Source organism: Callorhinchus milii, unplaced genomic scaffold (assembly GCF_018977255.1).
Source record: "Callorhinchus milii isolate IMCB2004 unplaced genomic scaffold, IMCB_Cmil_1.0 Scaffold89, whole genome shotgun sequence".
Classification (NCBI taxonomy): Eukaryota; Metazoa; Chordata; class Chondrichthyes; order Chimaeriformes; family Callorhinchidae; genus Callorhinchus; species Callorhinchus milii.
The window spans coordinates 30737-45942 of NW_024704830.1; the positions used below are offsets into that span (position 1 = coordinate 30737).

The 15206-nt window shown below is 43.7% G+C and overlaps 2 long non-coding RNA genes across 3 annotated transcripts; both read left to right on the forward strand.

The window, feature by feature from the left end:
- The first annotated feature begins 704 nt into the window (after nucleotides 1-704).
- LOC121851685 lies at nucleotides 705-3450 on the forward strand. 2 transcript variants are annotated; one of them, XR_006085950.1, is made up of 3 exons: nucleotides 705-750; nucleotides 1586-1626; nucleotides 2411-3450. It is a non-coding gene; the product is annotated as an uncharacterized LOC121851685 (long non-coding RNA). The 2 variants fall into 2 exon arrangements; XR_006085949.1 differs by lacking the exon at nucleotides 705-750 and having other exon boundaries at nucleotides 1100-1626.
- An 8034-nt stretch (nucleotides 3451-11484) lies between these two features.
- Nucleotides 11485-13518, forward strand: LOC121851687. Its single transcript, XR_006085951.1, has 3 exons — nucleotides 11485-11530; nucleotides 12360-12400; nucleotides 13184-13518. It is a non-coding gene; the product is annotated as an uncharacterized LOC121851687 (long non-coding RNA).
- The last annotated feature ends 1688 nt before the right edge of the window (nucleotides 13519-15206 follow it).

The following is a 15206-nucleotide window of genomic DNA, read 5'->3' on the forward strand; positions in this document are numbered from 1 at the left end:
GAAAGTCACAAAGTCACACATCATCCCTAACGGATGATTGTTCCAATCTCGACGCGCAGAGGAAGTTTTCCAGACAGAGCTCCAAATAGCAAACTGTTCGATTTTAGCTGTTGAGGCCACAGCATTTATCGCAATGCACAGTTCGAGGTCGCCAAACCCTGCGTCTCGCCTGCCTGACCCTTGTGCTCATTGTGATCAGGTATCAGAGACACTGCATATTCGTTAGAATCACAGAAATTTCCAAAGGTCGGAGGCATGAGAGGAACTCATCGTCTGGTGTGGCAACTCGTAACCATGGTGACGGTTTCCAACACAAATCTAGCCGTACCCCCCCACCCAGCCCCCCGTATCACCCATTCATAGGTTTCCATCCTCGGGCTCTGTAACTCACAGATACCTGTTACCAAGGTTTACTCACTCCAGGCCAGGCCTCTGCAGTTTAACCAGCTTCTGGAGTCACTGTCTGGCAAACTTCCTGCTGCTTTTTCCAACTGTAGCACCAGGGACAACGACAGGACCGAAGGCAGCCATTCGACTTCACGTGTCTGTGATGATCCTTCAAGTGTATTCCTATTAGTGCAATTTCCCCGTCCTTTTCCCCAGATGAGTCAATAGTTGATGTGACAATCCCAGTTCTGAGCTCCATAATTTCGTCAATAGAACAGTAGCGAATTAATCGCCCTCTACTCTCGATTTTTTTTCTCAGGGATGTACCCGTGGGAGGAGGACCACAAAACAGCAGCGTCACATGTGAGCAAGAGGTTTCCTTGGATTGAGCCCAGAGTTAACACAGCTGGTCACAAACAGGCCTGGTCAGCCTTGGGCCCGAGCACCACAGAAGCTCATCGCTGGCTTATGAGCCTCCCCCAAACCAGAGGCTCTCTGACGCTGTCTCCCGTCTTTTCTCTTATTCGATGCATCTCCTCTTATCTTCTCTTATTGTGTCTGTATGTCTTACTTGACATCGATATGTATTTCTGGAACTTTCCTTCTTTCTTGGTCTGCCTATGGTGTCTTTCTGTGTGTTTGTCGATGTGTGTGTCTGTCTGCATGACAGTCTGTGTCTGACGTTCAATCGATTCGTTCAAATTGAGCCGCTTCAAGTTTCTGTCATTCAGATGAGAGGATAAATCGAGGTCCCTTCTTCCTGTTCAGAAGGACGTTAAAGATCTCGGGTCGGTCTTCAAATCAGTGAATTTGGCTTCCCGGGCAACAGTCTCTCTCTGGCCAACAGTCCGCCAGAAAAATCGTTCACACACTCTGTGTGTGTGTGTGTGTGTGTGTGTGTGTGTGTGTGTGTTTGTGTGGATACTGGGCGCGGATGCCTCCTGTGATTCATTCACAAAATGCACAATAACTCATCTTAACCGTCAATGTTTTGAAACGCTTTCGGAGTTTTTGAAGTCGTGATGTGGTGTTAATTCAAGTGAAAAGATTAATAATGTAATGTAATGTTGGGTAATAATCATTGTCATGGACATTCATAATTATTCATTGCAATGATTGATATCTTTAGTAACATTACCAAATAGCGGTGAGTTGGTTGAAATGTGCTGATGTTAAATCCCATTTCGGTTTGTTCCAGATGCAACTGTGAGAATTGTTCCACGGCCGATGCCTCCAGCGGTGAGTAGTGTCGGCCTTATTGGCACTGTTTCCGCCAAATTCAGGTCCTCTGCAGCTCAGCTCATGCCCAGTTCCAGCTTAGCTCAGACCATGTGTCAGTTTCGCTCAGGCTTTAAGCAAATTGGCTCAACACAGCTCAGGCTCTGTGTCACTCTGGCTGGGCGGCAGCACTTTCGCCTGAGGTAGAAATTCATGGGCTTAACTCGAACGTCGGTACATTGGGAATATTGAGAAAGAGAAGGGGGAGTCTCCCATTTCCGAGCCGACAAAAAATGTTCGCCCACTGCACAAAAATAATAATAATCCTTACATTCGTCATGGATAACTTACATGAGGAGAATGTCTCAAATAGCTTCACATGACTTACTGCATAGAGAAGTGACTGTGTGTTTACAGGACGTTTCTGTGCACAATTTCTGCGTGAGATTCTGTGTGTGTTTCTGTATGTGTGTGTGTGTCTGTGCGCGCGCGCGCGTGCGAGTCTGCACGTCTGTGTCTGAGTGTTTAAATTTTGCATTCAAACAGCGCCATTCGTCTCAGAAGGAATTCTTACATGCAAGGTTTTATCACCACTATTGGCTCTGGTTTACTAACGAGGAGATTTGTCCGGGTTCAATTCTCCATTGCAGGAATGTTGACATCCGTATGACCATTGGGGCTGTTAGTGGAGGGTGGACTCACATTTTTGGGGCTGTGAGTCCGGGTGTCCTGTGTGGTGAGGTTGTGGTGACGGGGATTTTCCACTGATCTTCAGCAGATGTGCTGATTCTTGATCTATTTGCAGGATGCTGGTATCATCTATGCCAATCTGGCCTTAGGAAACAGGAATGAGCAGGACGGTGAAGCCAGTGATGGAGATGGTCCTGTCTACGCCACAGTCAGAGTTTAGTGTGGAGGCCAATGACCACGACTTGATTTATTTCCTCGCTCTATCAGCTCACCATCCACTATATTCAATTTCACCTTCATTCTGACATCAACGGGGCTCTTACATCACATCTCACGCTAACCCACATAGAGACTGAGTTACAGACTGAGGAATAAGGAGCGAGGGAGTGAATGCGTAAGAGTGAGAGAGTTTGTGAGAGAGAAAGATAAAGGGAGACCGAATGAGAGACAGAGAGACTGAATATGTGAGATGGAGTGAGAGATTGAGGGAGGTACTGAGACTGGGAGAGCAAAGGAGAGGGACTGAGAGAGAGATTGTGATTGAATGCGACTGAGCGATTAAATGAGAATGAGTGAGATACGGAACGAGAGAGAGTACGATAGAGAGAGACAGAGAAAGATTGATTGCAAGAACGTCTGATTGCGAGAGAAATTGTGTTAGTGTGAGTGAAAGACTGAGTTAGATAGACTGAGTCAGATGGAAATAAAGAGTGAGATTCTGTGTGTGAGAGGTCGAGAGATTGATTGACGGAGAGTCAGGGTGTGTGAGAGAGAGAATAAACAAGATGTGTTGAGGGTGAATGCTGGAATGAGAAATGTTACTGCGTAATTGAGAGGGTAATTTAGAGGGGAGAGCACGGATAGATTGATACAGGGAGAGTGGGAGAGGGCAGATAAACAGTGCGTACGGGAAAGAGGGGCGAGTGAGTCACAGAAAGAGGGAAACAGGGGTAGGGAGACAGAAATTGAGACGGCGAGAGTGAGATCGTGATTGAGAGATAGAATGTGGTAGAGAGGGTGAGAGAGGGACATAATGAGGGAAAGAATCATGTAGGAAAAGATCAGAGGGAGTATGACAAGGGAGAGAGAGTATGTTTGGGTGGAGGTGCGGCGAAGAGAGGGTGTGAGAATGTGTAACGTTGAGAGAGAAAAAGAGGGGAAAGGAGTATGAAAGGACAGCGAGAAAGAGTGGGGGGCGCGGAGAGTCTTAGTGTACAGGGAGAGTTTGCACATCCAAGCGATTCATATATCAAAGCCATTATATTGATCCCATTAACATATTGCAGTAAAATTTGCTAACCCGTAGCAAGTATTAATTTCATATGATGAACTCTAGCAGTTACATTTTGTGTAAGCTTTCTAATCTTTTATAAAATTTTACAACTTAAAATGAAATGTTTATCAGTTCATATTTCACCGGACGGTCACAAATTAAGTAACCTTACCATTGGCGAAAATCATCCTAAAAACAGCTCTCAGCGAGAACGCTGGATCAACCTGATTGACTTAAAACTTAACTGACTTAAGCTAATTAACTTAATTAATTTAATTGATTGACGTACTCAGGTTGGAATAGGCGACAATGACGTGGCAGATGTTACCTGAGGAGTGTGACATGTGGGACCTGATGGAGGGCAGTCTGAGGCCGGGTGACCACATCTGCAGAAGATGTCTGCAACTGAGGTCGCTGCAGCTCAGAGTGGCTGAGCTGGAATCCGAGGTTCAGACACTGTGGAGCATCTGGGAGAGTGAGTGCTTCCTGGATACATACATCCTGGAGCCAGTCACTCCCCTGCGGGAATATTCACTCAAATTGATTATGATCAGGAGAGGTCAATGGACAATCAGGAGGCAAATATGAGATCCTTGGAAATTGTATCGACAAGGAAGCCGTTGAGGTTGAACGAAATCTGCCTACAACACTGGGGCAAAAGAGTGGATGGTTACCGTCATTGGGGACCAGAGCATTAGGCAGAAAGACACAATCATTTGCAACACCAACCAGAAAACCAGAAGGCTTTGTTGCATCCCTGGGGCTGTGGTGAAGGATGTCTCGGCAGGGCTCGAGGATAATTGAAAATATTAGGGAAAGGATCCGTTCATGGTCCTTCACATGGGTACCAATGACATCGGAAGAGTTGGCCAAGATGACTTGAGGAGAATTTGAAGATTTGGGGTTCAAATTGAAGTCGAGATCATCGAAGTTGATGGTATCGGGACTACTGCCTTTACCGTACGACAATTGGTACAAGAACAAACAAATTAAGGACTTGAACGCATGGCTAAAACAGTGGTGCGGAAGTCAATGGTTTCCTTTTTGGGGCCATTGGTACGAATATTGGGGGAAAGAGAACTCTTTCGTAGGAAAGAGCTGCATTGAAATCGTACAAATGTCCCAGCTAACCGAATTTATTATTATTATTATTAACAGCAAAATAAATAGGAATTTTAACTCATTAAGGGGACGTATATATAGGTAAGTTAGCATTAGAAAAAGTAAAGATGACATTGCAGGCTAGCATGCCAGATAATAGGAATATGTTAACGAGGGGTAAGAAGCTTTGGCAAAGTAGACAAGGAATCATAGAGTAGAGCAAATGATAGGAAATTAAAAAACGTTTTTTCTGAACGCACCAAGAATTCGGAGTAAAACTGATGAACTAAAAGCACAGATAGACACAGATGGGTTCGATCCAGCAGCCATCACTGACACATGGTTACAAGGAGATGTAGGGTGGGAGTTAATATTCAAGGGTTCTTAGTTTACAGGAAAGATAGCACTGTGCAAAAAGAGGTGGGGTGGGGAGGGTAGCGCTGTTAATCAGGGATAAAATAAAAGCAGTGTGTAGGAAGGATATAAAATCTGATGACGAGGAGATCGAGACAATATGGGTGGAAACAAAAAATAATACATGGCAGAAAAGAAAAATGGGAGTGGTTTATAGACCCCCAACCAGCGATCACAATATAGCACATGGTATCAATCAAGAAATCAGTGGAGAGTGAAGGAAAGGTAAAGCGATAATAGCGGGTGGTTCTATATCCACATAGATTGGGAAAACCAAATCGGCAAAAGTAGTTCACAAGAAGAGTTCATTGAGTGTATGAGACATAACGTTTTAAAGCAGCATTCCGAGGAACCACCTAGTGAAAAGTCCATCCTAGAACTTGTTTTGTGTAACGAATAAGGGCTGTTTAGCAGTGTAGGTATTAATATGCTTCAGGGCACAGTGATCACAATATGATTGAATTCCGCATTAAGCTGGAAAAGGATATATTTGAATCCGAGGGAAGTATTCTGAATTTAAATAGGGCTAATTTTGTAGGTATGAGGAAAGTTTTAGTTAAAATAGACTGGAGAATAAGATTAAAAGGTAAAAATGTAGACAACAGTGGCAAATATTTAAGGATGTGGTGCAAAATTCTCAGTGGTCGCATGTTCACTTGCGGACGAAGAGTACCACGGGAAAGCAATTCATCCGTGGCTTACTACAGCAGTAGGGAAAGCATCAAATAAAAAGTAAAGGCTGATAAAACTGCCATGAAAAGCAGCAAATCTGAAGATTGGGAGAGTTTTAGAAACCAGCAAAATAAAACTAAAAACTCATTGAGAGCGAGAAAAAGGAGTATGAGGGTGAGCTCGCTGGGAACATTCAGTCTGATTGCAAAAGTTTTTACAAATATATTAGCAGAAATAGGCGAGGGGGTGCAAATGTAGTTACTCTTCAGTCAGAGTCGGGAGAAGTTGTAATTGGGGATAAGCACACGGCAGAATCCCTAAATGGGTACTTTGCATCTGTCTTCACCATAGAAGACAGAACAAGTCTGCCAACATTAGAGATGCACTAAAGTGTTAAGGACAGGAAGCAATTAAGGAAATATTCATAAGTAGAGAATTGATGCTACGGAAACAGTTAGCAATAGAAAGTGACAAATCTCCTGTTCCGGATGACTTGCATCCCTGGGTTTTAAAGCAGGAGCTTATGACATAGTGGAGACCTTGTGTCTGATCTTCCAAAAATCCTTGGATTCTGGAACAGTCCCGATGGATTGGAAGATCACAAATGTCAAATCACTATTTAAAAAAGGTGGAAAGGAAAAGATGGTGATCTTTTGGCCAGTTTGTCTCACATCAGTGATAGGAAAACATTTAGAATCATTGACTAAGGATGTGGTAGTGCTGTATTTAGGGGAGCACAATATAATTAGGCCAAGACAACATGGCTTTACAAAAGGGAAGTGATGTTTGACGAATCACATGGAGATTTTTGAGTTTATTTCCAATAAACTAGATATGGGTGAATCATGTGGTCTAATTGGACTTCCAGAAGGCATTCGATAAGTTGCCACATTGTTTCCCCTATTTGGGGATAATAAAACCAGGGATCACAACATTAAAATCGGAGGCCAGCCCTTTCGCACTAAGTTAAGGAAGAACTCCTTCACTCAAAGGTTGGTGAAATGGCCTGTTGACGCTTAGTGCTTGAACACATTTAAGACTGAGATAGATAGATTTCTTCTTGCAAAAGGTATTAAGGGTTATGGCGATAAGGCAGGGTTAAGTTATCAGATGGAGTAAGATTAGAAGATCAGCCATGATGGAATGGCGGGGCAGGCTCGAAGGGCCGGATGGCCTACTCCTGCTCCGACATGTTATGTTATATTAAGGCACGTTTAGTAAATGCAGGTAATTCTGTCCTTTGTGATCCTGGAGGAAATTGGTTTCTTTAGTCACAGTATCTGTCATGTCAAAATATGATCACATTGACAAAGTCTTTTCTTCCCAAATTTGGCCCAACCTCAAGAGGACGTCTGGATTTCCTCGAAGGTCCTCTTGTTGTGCACTTAATGATTCTTCACTGAGCTACGTCCCCGCCACCATCTGAGTACAGCTCAGAGATACCAATCAGGATAAGTGTCCTGTCAATTAATGTATATACAAAACTGAAATTTTGTTGACCAGGTTCTTCTTTCACCTGATGGCATTCTCTCACAGATTGTTCTTAGGCACTTATCAACACAATCCCACTGATGGTTGGTTGCTTCTCGGGGAGAAAAACAGCAGAATGACCCCTGCAATTGTGCATAAATGAATTGGAAAATTCCTATTTTAAGTCACAATAACAATATGTTTGTATTAATATAGCTCACGTGGACGGGTCAAACCGGTCCACATAGCCGAAGACGAAATGACGAAATCCTCAATCGGCCCTCTAGAAACAGAGACAGAGATTTGTTGACAAGGAAATAGATCCAACTTGTAACGTCCCCGATATCAGAATTTCGGAGCACAGTGGCTGAAGTCATGTCCACCTGTGGTGGAGCGGATGTACGAGGGATGAATACAAGGCTGGAGATAGTCGAGCGGAGGCAGTGGGTGGTGGAGTTGGGTTGAACAAATTGGATTCCTGCGAGAGCATGAAGTGAAAACCAGCTTTGCGTCTTGTCATCATACTCTGACAATAACAGCTGAAGAACCAGGAATTTTCATGTCCTGTTATTCAGGAAGGCACCGCTGGTGTTTGAATCAAACATCGCCAGTTTACGGCGGAGGCGCTTTGCCACAAGAAACATTTTTTCGAACATCTAAATAACCGTTTTCATTTGGAAGCACTTCTGAAAAATGTTTATGTCACAAGACTGAAAGATGGCATTCTGCACAACAGTTTATTACGTGAGCTGCTGCTTTATTTCATTTCATATGTTTTCATGTCCTATAAATCGAATACATCATCAATGTTTTTGAGATGTGGAAAATTCTACCTTTAAAAAAAAGCTGTCTTTATTCAAAATGACCACAACTTAAACTCGGTATAGAAAATTTTAACTCGAACTTAAAATTTCAACGTGTCAGCCCATGACGTGGTATACATCATTGGAGGTTATAATTGTTGATGTTGGAAACTAAACTTATAAGATGAACTAAAGGACATTTTAAAGTAGCTCCAGTCGTGCAATAGTTTATTCCGCGGTATTTATATGACAATACTGTTTGGAGAAGTGACAAGGTTGTGAGGTCGATCCTCAGCAACAGCAGTATTTTTCATTGGTTTCTTCCAGTTGCATCACTGGACCCAATGGTAGTCGCAGAGTAATTATTGTTGTGGATTTGTTACGGCCTTGGCCAGTGTGATGATCTACCAAACCCGACATTTGCCAATGTCATCAATTGGAACTGGCGAAATGGACGAATTGCCCGTCAGTCGATGGTGAAAGATTTTTTGCGTGAGATAAACAATCGACTGACCAAAGGAAGTGACATTATTTATTGATGATCAATATATTGTGACGGAATATTTATAGCCTCCAGAATATTTTTTCTCGGTTGATCTCCATCTCCAGTTCTACTTCTGAGTTATCAGTTGAGAGAGAAAATAAACACGTTAATATTTATTTTCCCCTGCTATTGATCATAAACCAGAAGCGAATAGCTAGGTGTTTAAATGACAATATGCTTTGGTCCAATTGTGTCCAATTGCCCCTCAAATTTCCCCCCAAAATGTATAAAACTCGTTGATAGGAACCCGATACGATTTTCATTGCTGAGTTGATAGTTGGAGTGTCATAAGAATGAGCGCAAAAGCATATGTTGTTGATATTACAGCAACTCTTGGCAATCATTTCTGAATCAACAATAATAGTTTATTTAGTCCATGGAGCAAACACAGTAAATGGATATTTAAGCACAATCTTCATCTCTTCTCTAAACTTGCTCTGCGTCACCACATAGATACACGTGTTTGCACAGGAGCTCAAAAATTGAAGCATAAAACCAACCTGTTGGATGGTGAAGCGGGTATTAATGATTTTCTCTTCATAGTTGTAGTTCGAAATTGACCATTTTACCGAATAAACAACGTTTGTCATCCACAGAAGTACGAAACTTCCCGATACAGCGAAGAGCAAAACGATGGATTTTCTCCGTTTCCCCATCTCAGGATCATTGTGTTTATTAGCATTGCTGTCACCTCGGATTCTCCTCCGGGCTCCGTTGGCTATTAATATGTACCTGACCGTCACAGCGTTGATGAGGATAATGAGTACGGATACTATTATTGGATTGAACACACGGATCAACCATTCGTACGCTCTCCAATATGGTGAAGTGTGGTAACTGAGTTTCTGATTGCAATATTTTGGTTTCTTATCATCTGCGTCAAGGGGAACAAAAATAAAATAAACTGGAATGCCCTGCGCACAGCAGAGCAAACATACAGTTGCAATAACCAAACTCGCCGTTTTCACCGAACAATATCTGTTTTTTATTTTCTGACAACAAATGGCGACATAGCGATCGAAAGTAAAGGCGAGTGTTAACCAAACAGAACATCGAGTGACTGAAACCAGCAGAACGGTTCTGAAGCTGCACACATGAGCATAGTACAAGAAGCTAAAAATATAATAAATGTTATTGATGCGATTCAGTATCACATCAATGATGATAACCATTAGATCCGCCACTGCCATGGCCACCAGATAGAGAGTGACGACAGTAGAGAGACCACACCTTCCCCGGGACAGGATTAAAATCGCCAACGAGTTCACTGAAACAGAAAAAAATAATCGGTTAACAGCTGAGCAGGTTCGCACATAACAGTTTGAATCAGATTGATGATCACAAGTTCACAGCACATCTTGGGGCAAAGCGTACCTTTCTTTCCTTTCTTCATAGCATAAACCTTATTTTTGTTTGTGTTGTGCGTTTCTGTATATCTGTTACTTTCTCTGATGGCTCCACTAATGTTTTTTTATTTCACTCTTTCTATCAGTTCTGCTTCTTGGAGTCATGTCATGCGACAGGTATCAGCCACCGGAAGTGAATGAATCGGGATGAGGCTATTGCCAGCGCCGGGATACCATTCCTGGCGCCTTTCCGACATAGAGTTTTACGCCTTGACTTAATTAGAGATGTTCTGCTGATGTGAGATTAGAGGGTTATAATGGCCATTCCAGGAAAAAGGAAAAAGAACCATTTTAAGAAAACATTTCATGACAAATATGTTTTGCCTCCACAACAGGTTCTGAAGTTTGTAGGTTACCATGAAGCTCTGACAACTTACCTGGAACTCCAGTTAGTGCAATGATCGGGTAGTAAATTGCTTCTATCTCATAGATTGCTGGAAAAGCCATGAAGTGGCAGCAGCCGGTGTTTCGCTGGCGAAGAGAGCGACTCTAAATAACAGACTAAGGCTTTGGGACACCGTGTAATTTATTCAGATGGCAAACCCCCGGGAATCATCCGACCTGCATCATTAGTCACGTCACTCTCAATCCCTGGATATTAATATAGGGAGGCGTCATCTCTGTTATTTAACAAAGATAGTAAGAAAACACATTTTATTTTAACTTCTGGCATTAAATATACCTGTTTTGAAAACGGATTTGATGAGGATATTCCGATTCGTATTACAGTCGATTTGGAAAAACAGTCATTCTCTGACATTGTTTTGATGGGATAGTGAAAGTCACAAAGTCAAAAATCATCCCTAACGGATGATTGTTCCAATCTCGACGCGCAGAGGAAGTTTTCCAGACAGAGCTCCAAATAGCAAACTGTTCGATTTTAGCTGTTGAGGCCCCAGCATTTACCCCAATGCACAGTTCGAGGTCGCCAAACCCTGCCTCTCGCCTGCCTGACCCTTGTGCTCATTGTGATCAGGTTGGCAGAGACACTGCATATTCGTCAGAATCACAGAAATTTCCAAAGGTCGGAGGCATGAGAGGAACTCATCGTCTGGTGTGGCAACTCGTAATCATGGTGACGGTTTCCAACACAAATCTAGCCGTACCCCCCCCCCCAACCCACCCCCCGACCCCCCGTATCACCCATTCATAGGTTTCTGTCCTCGGGCACTGTAACTCACAGATACCTGTTACCAAGGTTTACTCACTCCAGGCCAGGCCTCTGCAGTGTAACCAGCTTCTGGAGTCACTGTCTGGCAAACTTCCTGCTGCTTTTTCCAACTGTAGCACCAGGGACAACGACAGGACCGAAGGCAGCCATTCGACTTCAGGTGTCTGTGATGATCCTTCAAGTGTATTCCTGTCAGTGCCATTTCCCCTTCCTTTCCCCCAGATGAGAGTCAATAGCTGGTGTTTAACCATGTGACAAGCCCAGTTTTGAGCTCAATAATTTCGTCAATAGAACAGTAGCGAATTATTTGCCCTCTACTCTGTATTTTTTTTCTCAGGGATGTACCCGTGGGAGGAGGACCACAAACCAACAGCGTCACATGTGAGCAAGAGGTTTCCTTGGATTGAGCCCAGAGTTAACACAGCTGGTCACAAACAGGCCTGGTCAGCCTTGGGCCCGAGCACCACAGAAGCTCATCGCTGGCTTATGAGCCTCCCCCAAACCAGAGGCTCTCTGACGCTGTCTCCCGTCTTTTCTCTTATTCGATGCATCTCCACTCTTCTTCTATTATTGTGTCTGTATGTCTCACTTGGCGTCGATCTCTGTTTCTGGAACTTTCCTTCTTTCTTTGTCTGCCTATGGTGTCTTTCTGTGTGTTTGTCGATGTGTTTGTCTGTCTGCATGACAGTCTGTATCTGACGTTCAAACGATTCGTTCAAATTGAGCCGCTTCACGTTTCTGTCATTCAGATGAGAGGATAAATCGAGGTCCCTTCTTCCTGTTCAGAAGGACGTTAAAGATCTCGGATCGCTCTTCAAATCAGTGAATTTGGCTTCCCGGGCAACAGTCTCTCTCTGGCCAACAATCCGCCAGGAAAAATCGTTCACACACTCTGTGTGTGTGTGTGTGTGTGTGTGTGTGTGTTTGTGTGGATACTGGGCGCGGATGCCTCCTGTGATTCATTCACAAAATGCACAATAACTCATCTTAACCGTCAATGTTTTGAAACGCTTTCGGAGTTTTTGAAGTCGTGATGTGGTGCTAATTCAAGTGAAAAGATTAATAATGTAATGTAATGTTGGCTTAATAATCATTGTCATGGACATTCATAATTATTCATTGCAATGATTGATATCTTTAATAACATTACCAAATAGCGGTGAGTTGGTTGAAATGTGCTGATGTTAAATCCCATTTCGGTTTGTTCCAGATGCAACTGTGAGAATTGTTCCACGGCCGATGCCTCCAGCGGTGAGTAGTGTCGGCCTTATTGGCACTGTTTCCGCCAAATTCAGGTCCTCTGTAGCTCAGCTCATGCCCAGTTCCAGCTTAGCTCAGACCATGTGTCAGTTTCGCTCAGGCTTTAAGCAAATTGGCTCAACACAGCTCAGGCTCTGTGTCACTCTGGCTGGGCGGCAGCACTTTCGCCTGAGGTAGAAATTCATGGGCTTAACTCGAACGTCGGTACATTGGGAATATTGAGAAAGAGAAGGGAGAGTCTCCCATTTCCGAGCCGACAAAAAATGTTCGCCCACTGCACAAAAATAATAATAATCCTTACATTCGTCATGGATAACTTACATGAGGAGAATGTCTCAAATAGCTTCACATGACTTACTGCATAGAGAAGTGACTGTGTGTTTACAGGACGTTTCTGTGCACAATTTCTGCGTGAGATTCTGTATGTGTTTCTGTATGTGTGTGTGTGTCTGTGCGCGCGCGCGCGTGCGAGTCTGCACGTCTGTGTCTGAGTGTTTAAATTTTGCATTCAAACAGCGCCATTCGTCTCAGAAGGAATTCTTACATGCAAGGTTTTATCACCACTATTGGCTCTGGTTTACTAACGAGGAGATTTGTCCGGGTTCAATTCTCCATTGCAGGAATGTTGACATCCGTATGACCATTGGGGCTGTTAGTGGAGGGTGGACTCACATTTTTGGGCTGTGAGTCCGGGTGTCCTGTGTGGTGAGGCTGTGGTGACGGGGATTTTCCACTGATCTTCAGCAGATGTGCTGATTCTTGATCTATTTGCAGGATGCTGGTATCATCTATGCCAATCTCGCCTTAGGAAACAGGAATGAGCAGGACGGTGAAGCCAGTGATGGAGATGGTCCTGTCTACGCCACAGTCAGAGTTTAGTGTGGAGGCCAATGACCACGACTTGCTTTATTTCCTCGCTCTATCAGCTCACCATCCACTATATTCAATTTCACCTTCATTCTGACATCAACGGGGCTCTTACATCACATCTCACGCTAACCCACATAGAGACTGAGTTACAGACTGAGGAATAAGGAGCGAGGGAGTGAATGCGTAAGAGTGAGAGAGTTTGTGAGAGAGAAAGATAAAGGGAGACCGAATGAGAGACAGAGAGACTGAATATGTGAGATGGAGTGAGAGATTGAGGGAGGTACTGAGACTGAGAGAGCAAAGGAGGGACTGAGAGAGAGATTGTGATTGAATGCGACTGAGCGATTGAATGAGAATGAGTGAGATACGGAACGAGAGAGAGAAAGAGAGAGAGAGACAGAGAGATATTGACTGCAAGAACGTCTGATTGCGAGAGAAACTGAGTCAGCGGGAGTGAAAGACTGAGTTAGATAGACTGAGTCAGATGGAAATAAAGAGTGAGATTCTGTGTGTGAGAGGTCGAGAGATTGATTGACGGAGAGTCAGGGTGTGTGAGAGAGAGAATAAACAAGATGGGTTGAGGGTGAATGCTGGAATCAGAAATGTTATTGCGTAATTGAGAGGGTAATTTAGAGGGGAGAGCACGGATAGATTGATACAGGGAGAGTGGGAGAGGGCAGATAAACAGTGCGTACGGGAAAGAGGGGCGAGTGAGTCACAGAAAGAGGAAAACAGGGGTAGGGAGACAGAAATTGAGACGGCGAGAGTGAGATCGTGATTGAGAGATAGAATGTGGTAGAGAGGGTGAGAGAGGGACATAATGAGGGAAAGAATCAGGTAGGAAAAGATCAGAGGGAGTATGACAAGGGAGAGAGAGTATGTTTGGGTGGAGGTGCGGCGAAGAGAGGGTGTGAGAATGTGTCACGTTGAGAGAGAAAAAGAGGGGAAAGGAGTATGAAAGGACAGCGAGAAAGAGTGGGGGGGCGCGGAGAGTCTTAGTGTACAGGGAGAGTTTGCACATCCAAGCGATTCATATATCAAAGCCATTATATTGATCCCATTAACATATTGCAGTAAAATTTGCTAACCCGTACTAAGCATTAATTTCATATGATGAAGTCTAGCAGTTTAATTTTGTGTAAGCTTTCTAATCTTTTATAAAATTTTACAACTTAAAATGAAATGTTTATCAGTTCATATTTCACCGGACGGTCACAAATTAAGTAACCTTACCATTGGCGAAAATCATCCTAAAAACAGCTCTCAGCGAGAACGCTGGATCAACCTGATTGACTTAAAACTTAACTGACTTAAGCTAATTAACTTAATTAATTTAATTGATTGACGTACTCAGGTTGGAATAGGCGACAATGACGTGGCAGATGTTACCTGAGGAGTGTGACATGTGGGACCTGATGGAGGGCAGTCTGAGCCCGGGTGACCACATCTGCAGAAGATGTCTGCAACTGAGGCCGCTGCAGCTCAGAGTGGCTGAGCTGGAATCCGAGGTTCAGACACTGTGGAGCATCTGGGAGAGTGAGTGCTTCCTGGATACATACATCCTGGAGCCAGTCACTCCCCTGCGGGAATATTCACTCAAATTGATTATGATCAGGAGAGGTCAATGGACAATCAGGAGGCAAATATGAGATCCTTGGAAATTGTATCGACAAGGAAGCCGTTGAGGTTGAACGAAATCTGCCTATAACACTGGGGCAAAAGAGTGGATGGTTACCGTCATTGGGGACCAGAGCATTAGGCAGAAAGACACAATCATTTGCAACACCAACCAGAAAACCAGAAGGCTTTGTTGCATCCCTGGGGCCGTGGTGAAGGATGTCTCGGCAGGGCTCGAGGATAATTGAAAATATTAGGGAAAGGATCCGTTCATGGTCCTTCACATGGGTACCAATGACATCGGAAGAGT